This window comes from Leptonychotes weddellii, chromosome 4 (genome assembly GCF_054177405.1).
Source record: "Leptonychotes weddellii isolate Sample4059 chromosome 4, ASM5417740v2, whole genome shotgun sequence".
Lineage (NCBI taxonomy): Eukaryota > Metazoa > Chordata > Mammalia > Carnivora > Phocidae > Leptonychotes > Leptonychotes weddellii.
In genome coordinates, this window is record NC_138372.1 from 133,465,004 (window position 1) to 133,483,441 (window position 18,438).

Below are 18,438 nucleotides of genomic sequence, written 5' to 3' on the forward strand. Positions count from 1 at the left end.
TGTCATCCTTAGGCAACTCTTACTAATATACTGTCTGTGTCTATATTTGCCTATTCTGGACATTTCACATAGATGGAATCATGATATATGGTCTTTTGTGACTGGCTTCTTTCATTTAGCATAACATTTTCAAAGTTCATTCATGTTGTATGTATCTTTTTTTATCGCCAAATAATATTCCATTGTATGGATGTACCACATTTTGTTTATCCATTCATCATGGTGGATGTTTGGGTTTCCACTTTTTGGCTATTATGAACAATGCTGCTATGAACACTTGTGTACAAATTTTGGGGTGAATATAGGTTTTCATTTTTCTTGAATATATGTCTAGGAGTAGAATTTCTGGGTTATATGATATCTGTGGTAACTGAGGAACTGCCAGACTGATTTTCAAAATGGCTGTACCGCTTTAACAATCCCTGCAACAAATATGAGGTTTCCAGTTTCTCCCTATCCTTGTCAACACTTGCTTATTACCTTGCTTCTTGATTGTAGCCATCCGGGTGGATGTGAGTGGTATATTACCACATTTCAATTATGGCTAATGATGTTGAGCATCTTTTTATGTGCTTACTGGCCATTTGTATATTTTCTTTGAAGTAATGTTCTTTCAAATTATTTGCCCATTTTTTTCAAAAATTGGATTGTCTTTTTATTATTGAATTGTAAAGGTCTTTATATATTCTAGATATAAGTTGCTCATAAGATACATGATTTGAGGGGCACCTGGGTGGCTCAGTCATTAAGCGTCTGCCTTTGGCTCAGGTCATGGGCCCAGGGTCCTGGGATCGAGCCCCACATTGGGCTCCCTGCTCGACAGGAAACCTGCTTCTCCCTCTCCCACTCCCTCTGCTTGTGTTCCCTCTCTTGCTGTGCCTCTGTCAAATAAATAAAATCTTTTTTTTTTAAAGATTTTATTTATGTATTTGAGAGAGAACACATGAGAGGGGGGAGGGTCAGAGGGAGAAGCAGACTCCCTGCCGAGCAGGGAGCCCGATGCGGGACTCGATCCAGGGACTCCAGGATCATGACCTGAGCCGAAGGCAGTCGCCCAACCAACTGAGCCACCCAGGCGCCCCCAAATAAATAAAATCTTAAAAAAAAAAAAGATATATGATTTGGAAATACTTCCTTCCATTGTTTGGGTTTGATTCACTTCCTTGGTAGTGTCCTTTGAAGCACAAATGCTTTTAATTTTGATTTTATTGTTAATCACATTTGATGTTATTTTTTTTTTACATTTGATGGTATTGATAGAGCATTTTATTTTTTTTATTTTTTTTTAAGTATAGAGAGATTTTTAATGAATTCAAAGACGAAAAAATATAATTTATCAGTAAATCCAAGAACTGTTTCTTTAAACACAACATTCCAATATTAATGAAAATGACAAAAAGCTAATCCCATCACGACAAAAGACAGAAAATAAAAATAAATTTTTTTATTGTTATGTTAATCCCCATACATTACATCATTAGTTTTAGATGTAGTGTTCCATGATTCATTGTGCATAACACCCAGTGCTCCATGCAGAACGTGCCCTCTTTAATACCCATCACCAGACTAACCCATCCCCCCACCCCCCTCCCCTCTAGAACCCTCAGTTTGTTTCTCAGAGTCCATCGTCTCTCATGGTTCGTCTACCCCTCCGATTTCCCCCCCCTTCATTCTTCCCCTCCTGCTATCTTTTTTTTTTCCCCTTAACATATATTGTGATAGAGCATTTTAAAAAAATACTTATTTTAGAGAGCAGAGGGGGAGGGGCCAAGGGAGAGGGAGAGAGAGAACCTCAAGCAGACTCTATGTTGAGCTCGGAGACCCATGCAGGACTTGACCTCAGGACCCTGAGATCATGGCCTGAGCTGAAATCAAGAGTTGGACGCTCAACCGACTGAACCACCCAGGCACCCTGATATAGCATTTTTACTATGATGTGTTTGAAGTAGATCTGCATGTATCCTACTTGGGGTTTGTTGAGCTTCTTGGTTATATACATTAAGAATTTGCTTTAAATCCAATTTGCAACTTCTTATATTCCTATTATACATATGTTGGTGTGTTTAATGGTAACCCATATTTCTCTTAGGCTCTGTTCAATTTTCTTCATTTTTTTCCTTTGTTCTTTGAATTGCATAATCTCTATCAATCTATCTTCAAGTTTGTGAATTCTGTCAGTTCAAATCTACTTTTGAGCCTTTCGAAATTTCCATTTGTGTGTGTGTGGGGGTGGGTGTATGCGTGTGCACTGCGTCTATACCATTTTTATCTCTATTGATGTTCTCCGCTTATAGTAACTGTGGTTAATAGTCTCCCTGCCATCCCCTGGAGCTTGTTATTATAGCTGGCTTCTTTATTTCCTTAGTTTTGGCTGTACTATTTTAGTGATGTCTGTTTCCTCCGCATTATGGCGCCTCTGATGTCAGGCCTCAGACATCACTGCCTTGAGCATGTACACAGTCACCCTGGGGTGACAGTGGTTTTAACAGGGCTCCTTACTGTCTCTTTCCTTGATCTTATTCAGCTGTGAAACTCTACTAGTTAGCCCTTGATTGTTCTGTTGTTTTCAACAATCCCCTGGGGCATAAATTGCGCCACAACCTGATCCAATTAAATCCTGTCTGAAGGGGTAGCTTTGGCAGGGGACAGCCAATGATTGTGGTTCATTCTAATGCCAAGAGGGCTCTTCTTTGCTGTCTCTTTCCCTGCTTGCCTCTGGTAAACTATATGGGCTATGATTTAGCTTGTATCTTTTATGAAGCTACCAGCTTCTTCTTAATTGCTTTCCACCAAAATCTTTGTTGTTTTGAGTACCCTTAAGCTTAAACTTCCCTACGCTCTGTTTCAAATAAAGGCACTTCTTTTGGAGATACCTGTGGAGCTCTCTGTTTCACATCCTGGTTTTCTCTGTAGACAAAAATCACTGAGCCACAGCTCTGGAGCCTGGAGTGAGTTAAGGGTCTCAGTGGCCCTCCTACGTTAGGAGCAGTCTTCTGGGTAGAGATGATAGCCTCTCTGCTCTGGCCGTGGCTCTCCCAATTTGGAACCTTCACCCTACAAATTAGCTGGGAAGAGAATGACCAATGTGCCATGGCTGAGATAGAGTCTCTCCTCTTAAGAGTGGGGGCTGGTAGTGATGAGAGAAAAACTCTAAAGGCCTAGTACCCAGGGGAAACCATTTTAGATTTCCTTCTAAGTCAATATGACTGTTTGTAAACTTTGTTCAAAACCAAAAGCCTGATTTGTGGCCCAGCACATATGCATTGTACATCTGCTTTATGAACAAGTAGCGTAAAGGAAAACCATCTTGTCCTTGAGATATCTATTGACCAATGTTACTAGTCCCAGCGTTCCTTTATGATAAAACTTGGGATTCATGCCTGTATGCTAATCTATAATCTTTTGAGCTTTTACCAGATGTGAAAAAGTATATGACCCTGTGAAAACTGTTCATTTTCAAGAACACTTTCTTTCTTTCTAAGATTTTAAGTAATTTCTCCACCAAACATGGGGATCGAACCCACAACCTGGATGATCAAGAGTTGCATGCTCCACTGACTGAGCCAGCCGGGTGCCCCCAGAACACTTTCTTCTCTGTGAAGAGTGTTTCCTGGGCAGCTGTCCTAACTTGGGCTCTAATAAAACTCTTTTTTCTTTTAGAGATTCTAAAAGGTTTGTTCAAGTTGTGTTGACCAGTGAAAGAAGGTAACCCCTAACCCCTTGGCCTCACTTGCTTGAAATTTAGCCTTTGCAACACATGCTGGGAGAAATGGGAAACTGTGGTGGCCTGCCTCTCCCAGGAAGGTACTGTAGCCCTTAACGGGGCACTGAGTGAGAGAGGTAGCCCTGTATTCTTGTCTGTACCTACCTGGAGTGGACTTGCTATCATGCTGAGCTGAGGGGCGGGGGTGAGGAGGTAGATAGTGGTTCAAATGCCACATGAGTTCAAATGCTATACACTGTGGCTGTTCTTACCGAGTTTTAGTAGATTTTTTTGAATAAATATTTCTTCACTTGCCATATGCCCTTAGGTCAATTTCCAGAGATTTTTAAATGGTTGTTTTTTAAAAAAAATAATTGTCACCAGCTAGGCTTGTTTCATGGGAGCTCCTCACACTGCTGTTCCAGATGTGGGACTGTGTACATGAACTTTAAGGCTATTGGTGACTGGAGAAAAATTTAGCAGATCATTTACAGTAATAACTAATTGGCTTTCTTTTTGGTAATCTCATTGGTAAGGAAATAGAATTAATTAACAGTTATTACTTACCTGAAAAATTATGACTAGGGCTATCGAAATGAGGGACTGGCTATTTGCAAATCTGATAAACTAAATGTCAAAGCAATGAAAAATGGGCTCAAGTAACTGCTGCAAATATTCAGTTATAATCCTATTTAGTGGTTTTTATAACCACAGTGACAAAATAGAGTGAAATTAGGGTAATGTTTACCCCATAGGATAATTGGTGAGAAATAAAAATTTGATACTAAGTAAAACATTTTCAATTCCTGCCAGGTAGCAAGTGTTTTGTATATATAAGCTATTATTATCCGAATATCAAGTTCTGGTCCAGTGCCTGATACCTAGCAATGTTAGCACTTTCACGGCTCCTAGTCAGTATTATCTTTTAAAATCATTGAATAGGGGCACCTGGGTGGCTCAGTGGGTTAAGCGTCTGCCTTTGGCTCAGGTCATGATCTTGGGGTCCTGGGATCGAGCCCCACGTCGGGCTCCCTGCTCAGGGGGGAGTCTGCTTCTCCTTCTGCACCTCCCCCTCCTTGCCCTCTCTCTCTCAAATAAATAAAATCTTTTAAAAAATAAAATCATTGGATATTGTATTAGAAATTAATTCTGCAAAAGTTAACCCCAAGGGTTAGCTTATTAAATGAAATCTAAGTATATTGGACAAAGAAACTAGCAATAATAATAAATCCATCAAAGACATTCTCCATTTTTGTTACAGTATTTTTGATCTCTAGTATTTCTTTTGTTTTTTTCTTGGGGTTTCCATCTCTCTGCTTACATTGCTCATCTGTTGTTGCATGCTGTCTATCCATTAGAGCCCTTAGCATATTAATCATAGTTGTTTTAAATTCCTTTAAATTATGGATAATTCCAATATCCCTGCTCTGTCTGGTTCTGATGCTTGCTCTGTCTCTTCAAACAGTGCTGTTTGCCTTTTAGTATGTCTTGTAATTTTTTTCTTGATAGGCAGGCATACTCTGGGTAAAAGGAATTGCTATAAATAGGTTTTTAGTAATGTAGTGGTAAGGGGTCGGGGAGGGGGAAGCATGCTGCAGTCCTATGATCTGGTCCTGGACTCTTAGTGAGCCCATGCCTCTAGACTGTGGACTTCACTAGTGCTCCTCATTCTTCTCCCTGTAGGCGGGACAGGATGGCCAGCATGGGCTAGGGTTGGATATTTACCTTCTCCCAGGTCAGTTAGGCTCTGATGAAGCCCTAACTGTTAAGCTCTGGTTAAATAGTTTCTCCTTAGGGCAGAATTCTTTGTATAATTTTGGATAGCAGTGCTTCATCCAATATATCTTTTGCAAATATTTTCTCCCAGTCTGTGGCTTGTCTTCCCATTTTCTTGACATTGCCTTTCACAGAATAGAAGTTTTTAATTTCAGTGAAGTTCAGCTTATCAGCTATTACTTTCATGGATTGTGCCTTTGGTAGTTTATCTAAAAAGTCATCACCATATCCAAGGTCATCTAGATGCTCTCCTATGTTATCTTCTAGATGTTTTATAATTTTGTGTTTTACACTTAGGCCTATGATCAATTTCAAGTTAATTTTTGTGAAGTATGTAAGGTCTGTGTCTAGATTTGGTTATTTGTTTGTTTGTTGCATGTGGATGTTCCAGCACCATTTGTTGAAATGACTATCTTTGCTCTATTGAATTGTCTTTGCTCCTTTGTCAAAGATGAGTTGACTGTATATATGTGGGTCTCTATTCTGTCCCATTGACCTATTCGTCTATTCTTTCACCAGTACCACCCTGTCTTAACTACTATAGCTTTATAGCCTTAAGGGGCTTTCAGGAAGACTGAGAAAAAGGTACCCAAGAAAAACAAGAATCACACCATGACACTATTTAGAATAAATCTTACTACCTTAGGTCACATGCAGAGCTCTAGACAGGAATCAAAGAATGTAGACTTTAGCTTTCCTGCAGAAAAGAAGCCAATAGTAGGTCGTTGGGATGAATAATGATGAGTCAGTTTCTTATATATGCCACAAGGATGATCCAACTTTAAAAAATTATGCCTACAGTTGAATAGAAAAAAGACCGGACGATATGTAGGCTTTCCTTGCTTTAACATACACTGATGTCAGCTACCATGGTTTAGTTAACACCAGTCCTCCAGCAACACAGTTCAAATTTTAGTTATCATGGTATAGTAAATGTACTCACATAAAGTACAAACTTCACTGCCAGCTCTTCAGTCCACAAGGCACTATGTACATAACAGATTCAAAATCTGTGATTGGTAACTGCACATCTGTTTTCCAGTTCACACACAGACAGCAAAGTGGGTGATGATGTCACCTCCGTATCTGCCAGTGAGTGATAAACCCAAGTGACATTTTACAAAAATGGGTAATTGAAAGAAGGAATTAGCCAAACAAAGATAAAAGTGCACCAAAGAAACAAAAAGTGATGTTTGAATGAATTTTGAACCAAAGGTAAATAAAGTTATAGAATAAATACCTGACCATGGATATACCAACACTGCCACTGTTCAGAGATTCTGGATATGCTGCTGCCAAAGGAGCTTTGTGAATGTATTGATATGAGAAAAGATGGAGATGTCCCAGAGGAAGTCACACTAACAAAAAAACTTAAGATTAAAGGAATTCTCAGAGATATTTCATGACATCGGAAACCAAAAGGTAAAATTGTGAAAGCTGATCCGAGCTTAGAAAGGGTTATGAGAATTTGCCAAAACAGAGAATACATGCTTGCTCTGTGTCACGAGTCATATGATGAGAAGAAGGCAGGCACTGTTGAAACTACCTTTGGTAAGTTTTTTATGGAGAAATAAAATACTTTAATACCCAAAGTTTTTCAGGTTTAAATTATAATATACTAAATATTACTTCTTCCATTCTTTTACTTCCATGTTCACTTATAACCACCAGTTAGAGAGTTTTTTAATGTTTTGACAAAATTTTTCAAAGCTTTAAAATTTAGAGGTGCCTGGGGGGCTCAGTTGGTTAAGCTTCCGACTCTTGGTTTCAGCTCAGGTCATGATCGCACGGTTGTGAGATTGAGCCCCATGTTGGGCTCTACGCTTAGCAGGGAATCTGCTTGAAGAGTCTCTCCCTCTGCCTCTCCCCACACTCTTGCATGCACGCAACCTCTCTCTCTCAAATAAATAAATCTTTTTAAAAAGTTTTAAAATTTAAAGATCATGGAACAATAGTAACAGTTTCCATTCATTAGCGAGATCATTTTTGCATCATTTCAGCTTGCATGGTCATTTCTATGGTTCTGCACTACTGTACAAAGCAAAGACTGCTTGTATACCAGAATGTTGATAATGGTAAGGTGGTAGAATTATTGGCAATTTGTAATTTATTCTATTTGTTTGTATTTTCTAAATTTAATTCCATAAACATGGATTGATTTTGTAATTTATTTTTATTTTTTTATTCTGTAATTTAAAAAAGCAACAAAACATTATAAAAATTTTAGAAGAATAAAACTATAATATTGCTGCAGATATAAATAATTGAAAATGCCGTTAAGTCTTTTTTGGGAGGGGGCATGGGGAGGAGGCTCTGAGGAACTAACACCGATCTTTTGTGGTTAAATACTATCAGTATAATGGAAACATATCATGATTGGTTAAACCTCATTGTCTAAAAAAAAAGCAGAATCAACAGCCCAATATTTTAATTGAAAAATCAATGTGAACTGATTATGCAGCTCAGTTACTACCAAAAGTGGCAGTAGCAGCAACAGTTTGATTCAGCACCATTTCTTAAGTGTACCCATTTCATCCAGATTTGTTTTTTTTGTTTTTTTTTTTTAAGTAATCTCTACTCCCAAGGTGAGGCTCAAACTTTTACAACCCCAAGATCAAGAGTCGCACGTTCCACCAACTGAGCCAGCTAGGCTCTCCTTATCCCGATTTGGTTTTTTAAAATGTTTTCTGCAACAAAAGAATAAAGACTTGTGGTAGTTAATTCCACATATCGAGACAGGGGAAAAAATCAAGATGGAGCTAGAATGGTATCACCTAATAGAAATACAAGTCAGCTCAAATTATGACCGTTTGAACATCAGTAAGAAAATAGTAAATATAGTAAGTTGAAATACATTGAGTCTATGATAGGCCAAAGTTCATCATGATCCTCAAATGGGAAAGTTAATACAAAGTGTACGATTTGGTGGTTGTGATATGAAAGAAGGATAGATACAACAGGATGTGATGGTAGTAGGATATACTTTGTTGTTGTTTAAATAAGTAAGGGACTGTTAGTACACAGGTAGTTCACTTCTATTAAGTTTATGACTCTCATGTATAAATATATATTCATTCTCTCTGTTAAGAAGGATGAGTCTACCCTACGACCAGCAATTTCACCATTAGGTATTTACCCCAAAGATACAAATGTAGTGATCCAAAGGGGCACCTGCACCCCAATGTTTATAGCAGCAATGTCCACAATAGACAAACTATGGAAAGAGCCCAGGTGTCCATTGACAGATGAATGGATAAAGAAGAGGGGGAATATATATATATATATATATATATATATATATACATTCCATTGTATATATATATATACAATGGAATACTACTCAGCCATAAAAAATTGAAATCTTGCCATTTGCAATGACATGGATGGAACTAGAGGTATTATGCTAAACGAAATAAGTCAATCAAAGAAAGACAATATCATATGATCTCACTCGTATGTGGACTTTAAGAAACAAAACAGACGTTGATAGGGGAAGAGAGGACAAAATTAAGACAAAATCAGAGAGGGAGACAAACTATAAGAGGCTCTTTTTTTTTTTTTAAGATTTTATTTATTTGACAGAGAGAGAGAGCAAGAGCAGGAACACAAGCAGGGGGAGGGGAGAGGGAGAAGCAGGCTCCCTGCTGAGCAGGGAGCCCAATGTGGGGCTCGATCCCAAGACCCTGGGATCAGGACCTGAGCTGAAGGCAGATGCACAACAGACTGAGCCACCCAGGTGCCCCAAGAGACTCTTAATCATAGGAAACAAACTGAGAGTTGCTGGAGGGGAGAGGGTGGGGTGATGGGGTAACTGGGTGTTGGACATTAAGGAGAGCACATGATGTAATGAACACTAGGTATTATATAAGACTGATGAATCACTGACCTCTACCTCTGAAACCAATAATACATTGTGTGTTAATTGAATTTAAATAAAAAAATAAAATAAAAATTTTAAAAAAGAAGGATGAGGGGTGCCTGGGTGCCTCAGTCTGTTGAGCGTCTGCCTTTGGCTCAGGTCATGATCTCAGGGTCCTGGGATCGAGCCCCGTGTTGGGCTCCCTGCTCAACGTGGGGCCTGCTTTTCCTTCTCCCTCTGCTGCTCCCCCAGCTTGTGCTCTGTCAAATGAAGGATAAAATCTTAAAAAAAGAAGGGTGAGTATGAGGAACTAGAGAAACTCAAGATCATAATTCAATGATTCTAAAGTGCATATTGTTCCACATTTTAACATCTCTAAAAGTGGCATGTATCTTATAATAAATGATGTCATAGATTTGATATGTAGATTAATCCCAGAAAAAAACAGAACCCACATCAAGAGAAGGAAACATTGGGGCACCTGGGTAGCTCAGTTGGTTAAGCGTCTGCTTTCAGCTGAGGTCATGATCCCAGGGTCTTGGGATAGAACCCCACATTGGGCTCCCTGCTCAGTGGGAAGCCTGCTCCTCCCTCTGCCTGCCACTCCCCCTGCTTGTGCTCTCTCTCCCTCTCTCTGGCAAATAAATGAACAAAATCTTTTTTTTTTTTTTTAAAGATTTTATTTATTTATTCATGAGAGACAGAGAGAGAGACAGAGGCAGAGGGAGAAGCAGGCTCCCCGTGGAGCAGGGAGCCTGATGCGGGACTCGATCCCAGGACCCTGGGGTCATGACCTGAGCTGAAGGCAGACGCTTAACCGACTGAGCCACCCAGGCGTCCTATGAACAAAATCTTTTAAAAGAAAAAAGAGGGAGAGAAGGAAGCACTGATCAGCACTGATGGTCACAAAAAGAAGGCATTGTTCCAAGATGATGGCTCAACCAATGTCCTCAAGAGGGCGCTAACTGTGACAAATTGAGTCCATCACCCAGGAGGGGAAATCTCTAGATAACCCTAAAGACCATGAGATATTATTGAGGCATAAATAACTTTACAGTAATGCAAACAATACTCCAGAATGGTGGATAGTGCAAAGTTTATTGGAAACATCTCATTTCAAGGAAGATATCAGTTTGTGTAAATAAATATATGATTATATGTGTGTGTGTGTGTGTGTGTGTACGTAGCTACATATATCCTATGAGAAAGATATTAAGCTTAAAAGTCTTATGAGCAAGCAAAGGTCAAATATAAAAATGGACCCAGCCAGGGCGCCTGGGTGGCTCAGATGGTTAGGCGTCTGCCTTCGGCTCAGGTCGTGATCCCGGGGTCCTGGGATCGAGTCCCGCAGCGGGCTCCCTGCTCCTTGGGAGCCTGCCTCTCCCTCTGCTTCTCTCTCTCTCTCTCTCTGTCTCTCATGAATAAATGAATAAAATCTTAAAAAAAAATGGACCCAGCCAGTTGATTGTAGCTTGCATCTGAATCATCTGAAGAAAGGTAACTAAGGGGCGCCTGGGTGGCTCAGTCGTTAAGCATCTGCCTTCGGCTCAGGTCCTGGGATCAAGCCCCGCATTGAGCCCCGCATCGAGCCCCACATCAGGCTCCCTGCTCCTCGGAAAGCCTGTCTCTCCCTCTCCCACTCCCCCTGCTTGTGTTCCCTCTCTTGCTGTGTCTCTCTCTGTCAAATAAATACATAAATAAAATCTTTAAAAAAAAAAGAAAGAAAAAAAGGTACCTAAGTCTGAGTCCCATCCCCAAACCTGTGAGCTCCCTTTTCCTTCTGTGTGTTCAGGTGTCTATAACCCTAAAAGGGTATGGAAATCAGTGTTACTATACCTCAGCAAAGTAGCAACACAACTATTGTAACCCTAGGAAGGCATTTGAACAAATACAGGGGGAAAATGAAGAAGTTAATTAGAAGAATGTTAATATTTTATTTTATTTTTTTAAGATTTTATTTATTTGACAGAGAGATAGATAGAGCACAAGTGGGCAGAGCGGCAGGCAGAGGCAGAGGGAACAGACTCCCTGCTGAGCAGGGAGCCAGACATGGGACTCGATCCCAGGACCCTGGGATCATGACCTGAGCCAAAGGCAGATGCTTAACGACTGAGCCACCCAGGCGCCCGAATGTTAATATTTTAGATTAAAGTATAAGAAGTAATACATTTTGTAATTCTTGTATGATTGGACTGCTTTTTAGTGTATTTGAATCAGCAACACTAAATTTGTTAATTGTAGTTCACATTCTTTACAAGACTAAATTGTAACTAATGTTTAAGTATTTAAAAAAAATTGACTTTTGAATATGTGTTTATTAGATATATAGATTTAACTATGTGAGCAACAAACGCAGCACAAATAGTAGTGAATGCTCCCCTGCAAGCACAGGAAATCCTTGGGAGACAGAGAATTGTAGCCATAGGTACATGGAAGGGATTAGTACTCTCAGTAGCCCCTTAAATCAAAGGACACTTGTGAGCAGACTATATGTGACATGCATTGGAGAATGAGACCACATTAAATCCTTTTAGGACAAGGTGGACGAATGAATGAATGAACTTCGTAAATTGTATGCACTGGTAATTGAAGAAGATGACTGAGCTTTTATAAAATTGTACAGTTCTGGTCAGAATAATTTTTCCAAAAATCCCAAATGCCCAAAGGAACACTACATAGCCTATAATAGTAAATTAGCTCATTTTATAGCTGAGACTGATTAATTCCTGCCCTTGCTACAAAACTCATGATGGTATTCAAACATTCTTCTTTCCTTTAGTTATAAAAGATTTCTCTCAGAAGATGCTGGTCCTTAGTAACTACTGTGCATACTGTGGATCCTAATGGCAATGGCATGTCAGAAAGGTCAAGAAAAGGGATTAAGAATGAGGGCAGGGACACCTGGGTGGCTGAGTTGGTTGAGTGTCCAGCTCGTGATTTTGGCTCAGGTTATGATCTCAGGGTTGTGCAATCGAGCCCCGCATTAGGCTCCATACTCAGGATGGAGTCTGCTTGTCCCTCTCTCTCTGTCCTCCCCCTGCTCTTTCTCCTTCTCTCTTCCTCAAATGAATAAATAAATAAAATCTCTATTCAAAAAAAAAGAAGAGGGGCGCCTGGGTGGCTCAGTCCATTGAGTGTCTGACTTCTCAATGATCTCAGGGTCCTGGGATCAAGCCCCACGTCGGGCTCATCCCTCACCCTCTGCCCCTCCCCCCCACTCATGCTCACTTGCACTCTCTCACTCTCTCTCAAATAAATGAATAAAATATTTTTTAAAAAAGAATGAGGGCAGAACACAGTCATATCCACAATTTTATTTGAGCCTGATGACAACTCTATGAAGGTCATTGTTATCCTCATTTAGAAATGACAAAATAGAAGTTCAGAGAGATTGATTTGCTCAAGTTTCCACAGCTGTGCCAGAGCTGAATCCAGCTATCCTGTTTAATGTTCTCTTTTCTGTACCATTCCATGTGGAAAACTCAGGATTTAGCTTGAGTCTCAACAAATGTTTCTCAACTTCTTGTTCTTCTTATGGCCCCCTAGGAAGCCTTTTTAGAGATCTTTTTTGGAATGGTCTCCCCCATAAACTGTATATCTGTTTATGTACTAAAAGTATATTGTGATTTTTACGTAAAAAAAGAACCTGGCACCCCTCCAAGGACCAGTTCTCACCCTTTGGGTCCGATATCACCTCTTGAGAATGCTTGGTCTAGAGAGCCAGTCTCTTTCCCTGTTGATTTAGGGGAGAAGGTGAGCACGGCTGGTCTATTAGTGAGATTCAAGCACTCCCTGGGCAATCCTGCTGGATCATAACTCACACCCTAGGAAACACAGTTTAAAATCTCCTCCTCCTCCTCCTCCTCATTCTCCTCTCCCTCCTCCTCTTCTCCCTCCTCCTTCTCCTCCCCCTCCTCCCCTCCTCCTTCTCCTTCCCCTCCTTCTCCTCCTCCTCCTCTTCCTCCTCCTCTTCCTTCTTCTCCTTTTTTTGAGAGCGAGAGACAGAGACAGAGAGAGCTTAAGTGAGCACATGAGCACAAGCAGGGGAGCAGGAGGGGAGGGGCAGAGGGAGAGGGAGAGAGAGAATCCCAAGCAGTCTCCATGCCCAGTGCAGAGCCCGATGCAGGGCTTGATCCCACGACCCTGAGACCATGACCAGAGATCACCAGCCCAGCCGAAATCAGATGCTCAACCATCTGAGCCGCCCAGGTGCACCACACTGCAGTTCTTTTAAGAAGCAGATTATGAGGCATAAATCATCCTTGGCCATGGATAACTTCAATGACCAGCAAGGAAACATGTCTTTCTGGGGTGCCTGGGTAGCTCAGTCGGTTAAGCATCTGCCTTCGGCTCAGGTCATGATCCCAGGGTCCTGGGATCGAGCCCCATGTCTGGCTCCCTGCTCAGCGGGGAGTCTGCTTCTCTTTCTCCCTCTACCCGCCCCCCCCCCGCTCATGCTCTCTCTCCCTCTCTCTCTCTTTCTCTCTCAAATAAATAAATAAAACCTTTAAAAAAAAAAAGAAAGAAGTTTTTCTCTTTCTATGGTAGAACTGTAAATTGTACTGTGAATTTTTCCTTGGTCTAAATTAGGCATTCCACTATGTTGTTCTAGGAATTTCTACGGGAATTTTGTTGCTGTAATGTTAATACTATCTAATTAAGTTCAATATATAATCATTTGGAAACTGAAATTATGTTGTGGCAATAAGATGAGTCCTGAGTTCAGTAAAAAAGTAGAGTCTTGAAAGCCAGGAATGTTTCAGTCCTCCGAGGCAAGGCCATCCCGCCCATGGACTGGGACACGTCATGCAGAGGTGCGTTGTGGCCTGCAGCATTGTGCAATGAATGCCTTGTGGAAAAGGATGACTGACATATTACAGGGACAGAACATTCTCGTGTGGCATTTTCCCACGCTGGGAATTGGCAACAGTGAGATATGTTAAGTTTTAGGGATTATAAACAACAGAAATGGTCACGGTCATGGACAAAAACAAATCTCCAGGAATCTGAGAACAGGAAACTCGGGATAGGGAACAACACTGCTAATTCTATGCCCAGCAATAGGCCTGAAATGGATACTAAAAAAATCTTCAAGGAGTGCCTGGTTGGCTCAGTTGGGAGAGCAGATGACTCTTGATCTCGGGATCATGAGTTCAAGCCCCACGTTGGGTGTAGAGATTACCTAAATAAACTTAAATAAACAAGCAGTTAGCTACTCTCTGTCTCATTGAAGCTAAACTTGGTCTCTTATCTCTGCTTCTCTTTGAGCGTCTGCTCCATTCTCTAACCTCTATAGACCTGCTTCTTCCGCCTACAGGTGACTGCTTCCAAACCCCAGTCCTCACAATCCTCCAGGTTCGGTGCCCACAAGCTAGCATTAGTCTCTGGGCCTCTTAGGGTATCCATGGAAGGCATGTGGCAGAAGTCATAGCCTACTGACCCACCAATGGGCTGCCCGCCTTTGGGGAGTCGAGGGTCCCCGGCTCTCCTAGGAGCTCTTGGGAGGCCGCACCCCCGCAACTGTGGGAGTAAAGAATAGCAGCATCCCAGAAATGACCTGCTTCCCTTCTCGGCTCAGATGAAACCACCAAAAGAGCAAGGTCTTCGTTCCTAGTTCGGGCCAGGAGCTGGGCTCCCTGCATGTTTGCCAAGGGGATGTGGCTTTGGTGACAGTGTTGCTGGGCTGGCGTCATTCCAGCACGTAGGTTTCGAGTTCCGCATGCCAGGCTGGTGGCTCCTCGTCTCTAGTCCTGTATTTTTCTCCCGCCAGCTGGGTTGCATGCTTGTGGGCAGCTCCATGGAAGAGCTTGCCTCTGGATGGTAAGAATTTGGGGTCTGCTGCCGCCACGGGCAGGCAGAAGTCACAGCTTCCTGATGCTACTCCTCAGCTGGCCACACCAAATCCTTTTCACTGTGTGGGCTTGTGGAGAAGGCATGAGTGTGGGGGTGCAGAGCACTCTTCTTTCCTGCCGCACTGCTAAGCCTGCCTCCGGACCGAGGTAATGCGGCTCCCAACGAAGTATATGAAGGAGTAGAGATTACTTTAAAAAAAAAAAGAAAAGAAAAGAAAAACCATACGTAGAGAAGTTTCTGAAGGCATTGTGTCAGTTCTTGGTTGGCTGGAATAACAAACTGAATTACTTCTGTTTCGTAGAGGTCCTTCATGGATTTTGTTGTTTATTGGGTACAGTTGAACTTCAAGCTTGTTAAATGTGGCTGAAAATACCTTTCACGTGAGTGCTGACATAGGGCTTCTCAAACCATCTGTGGTGAAGAACCAGTTTTTGTGTGTGTCTTTTAATTTCCAATCCAGACTGATAGATGGGTCTGCTGTTGAGGACTAGTTGGCAGCTCATACAACAATGTGAACTCCCCACCCAAGCTCCCCAGCACCCAAACTCTTCTAGAAGTGCTGGACTCGATGCGGCCACTGACCATGCACGTGGATGTCAGGATGATGTCCAATAGCTGTAAACACCTCTCAACACATATTGTCAATCCAGGACTTCCCTCGGTGCAGACCAGTAATCAGCAGTGGGAGGCATGACACCAGTCTGCAGAGCACGCTTTGAACACCCCTGTTCTCTGATTTTATGTGTGTGTGTGTGGTCTAAAAGCAGGTTATTTAAAGCAATCACATTATTTGCTACCACATTCTCATCTGTCCTGATTCTGAGATTGTCTGCTAAGACTTTGGAAACTCTGCTTATGCCGTAGTATTGAATGAAGTCAACGGCTTACTAAGAGCTGAGTATCCATCCTAGTGACTTAGGATTCTTCAACCGCATGAGGAAACAGAGAGTAAAATATGACCTTTAGTGCCCTGGTTGATATGTTAGTATGACAATATGGTCCTAGCTACTAGGAATGTCAGTAAATTTCTAGGGTCCAATTCTAAAAGTTAAACTTGAATTTTTGTCTTACCTGTATGCAGAGGCATTGTTTTAAAGCCTAAGTGTAGAAGTATAGAACTTGGAAATAAACCAGTGAGAGACCAAACTGAAAGTTCCCATGATTTCTTGTTCTCCAGATATCCGGCTGACAGAATGGAAGTCACAGACCCCCAGCCAGTCAGAAGGGCTGTGCCCCTTCTCCCCATGGAACCTGGAAATGCAGAAATGGAGGCAACTGCCTGGTCCAGTCCCTGACCAAGTTTGTCTGCCATTGTAGAAAGGGTCATAAAGGAAGGTACTGGGCAGTTGTCCAGGTGAAGACGGAAAGACCTTGGGGACTCAGCTCTGGCTTCATTGTGGCCATCAGCATATGCCTGTTCCCTTTCTTAAGTAAATAGGGTCTACATGCAGCTATCCATTCAGCTAGAAATTACGCAGGAGTAATACAAAGATAGAAGTTTACGACATGAACACTGCCTTACATGAGCTTTAAGTTCATTGCTGGTTGTAAAACCTAGAACACAGCAGTGAATCATGTTTTAGGATCAATTTAGTGAAGGTGAAGGTCAGATAAAGGGGAGATTAAGTAAAGGTTTGTAGCTCTGGTTTATACTATTTACATGCATATGAAATGTAGGTGCTACATGTTCGATCAAACAATTTATTTAGTTAGCAGATATTTATTGGGTGCCTCTTACGTACCAAGGACTTACTAGGTAAACAATACAACCACTATCCTGCTCCTCCCACCACACACCTAAGAGCCCAGAGTCTAGCAGGGAAGTCAGGCTGCTAATTAATTGCAAGCAAGTGCGTTGAGGGCCAGGCTGCTGACGCTCAGTGCTTGGCAGCATGTAATAGGGTGCCTACCTGGTCAAGAGTCAAGGGAAGGCCCTGGAGAAATTAAATATAAGTGTAAGGAAGTAATTTTTTTTTTAAACTTAGGAAGTATTTATTTTTGTTTATTTTTTTTTAGTAAGATCTACACCCAACATGGGGCTCAAACTCATGACCCTGAGATCAGGAGTCGCATGCTCTACTGACTAAGTCAGCCAGATGTACATTACCCAGCAAGTAACGTTTGATAGCTACAGGATTCATTATCTTTCTTGAAAGATCTGTTTTTGGAAGTCCCTATGAAGATGTGATTCAGTTAGATGTAGCCGGATAGCTTATGTAAAGAATAGATAACTTCCGATCATAAGCCTCATGTCATATTCCTTCTTCCACACTGGGAAGTATCAGGAAAAGGTGATCTAGAACAGCTGGTAGATATGGACACTACCCCCAACAACCACAAGATGGCAGTGTAACCATTAACATAGTTCTTTACGCAACCAATAGTTGTTGTTAATTATTATTATTATTATTATTTTAAGTAAGCCCTATACCCAGCTTGGGGCTTGAACTCACAACCCAGAGATCAAAAGTCGCATGCTCTACGGACTCAGCCTGCCAGGGGCCCCACCCCCAATGTACTTACTGAAAAAAGTTTTTTTTTTTTAAAGATTTTATTTATTTGACAGAGAGAGACACAGCGAGAGAGGGAACACAAGCAGGGGGAGTGGGAGAGGAAGAAGCAGGCTCCCCGAGGAACAGGGAGCCCGATGAGGGGCTCCATCCCAGGACCCGAGCCGAAGACAGATGCCCAACGACTGAGCCACCCAGGCGCCCCCGAAAAAAGTTTTAAATTATCTGTTCATAATTGAATTGTAGTGCATTTGCTTTAAAAAGAAAACAACAACAACAACCTTAAACATATGAACTGAATTCAAATGGATTTTTACTGATGTGATTATCAGATGATGTAAAAAACATCTTTATCATTAGGGTGCATAACGGTAATAATACCATGGGGCTCCTGGGTGGCTCAGTCAGTTGAGCATCTGACTCTTGGTTTCAGCTCAGATCCTGATCTCGGGATCATGGGATCCGGCTTGTGCTCAGCTCCGAGTCCGCTTGAGATTCTTTCCCCTTCTCCTTCTGCCTGTGCTCCTTCCCCTGCTCTCTCTCTCAAATAAATAAATAAAATCTTTAAAAAATTAAAAAATAGTAATAATACCTCTATGCATTTTTTTCCCCCCACTGTAGCTCTAGTTTCCTATACTATGTTGTCAGTGACAGAGGCCCAGATTTCAGAAGGGTAGAGTCTGTGACCTACCTGAAAAATAAGAATGCTGCAGGGACGCCTGGGTGGCTCAGTCAGT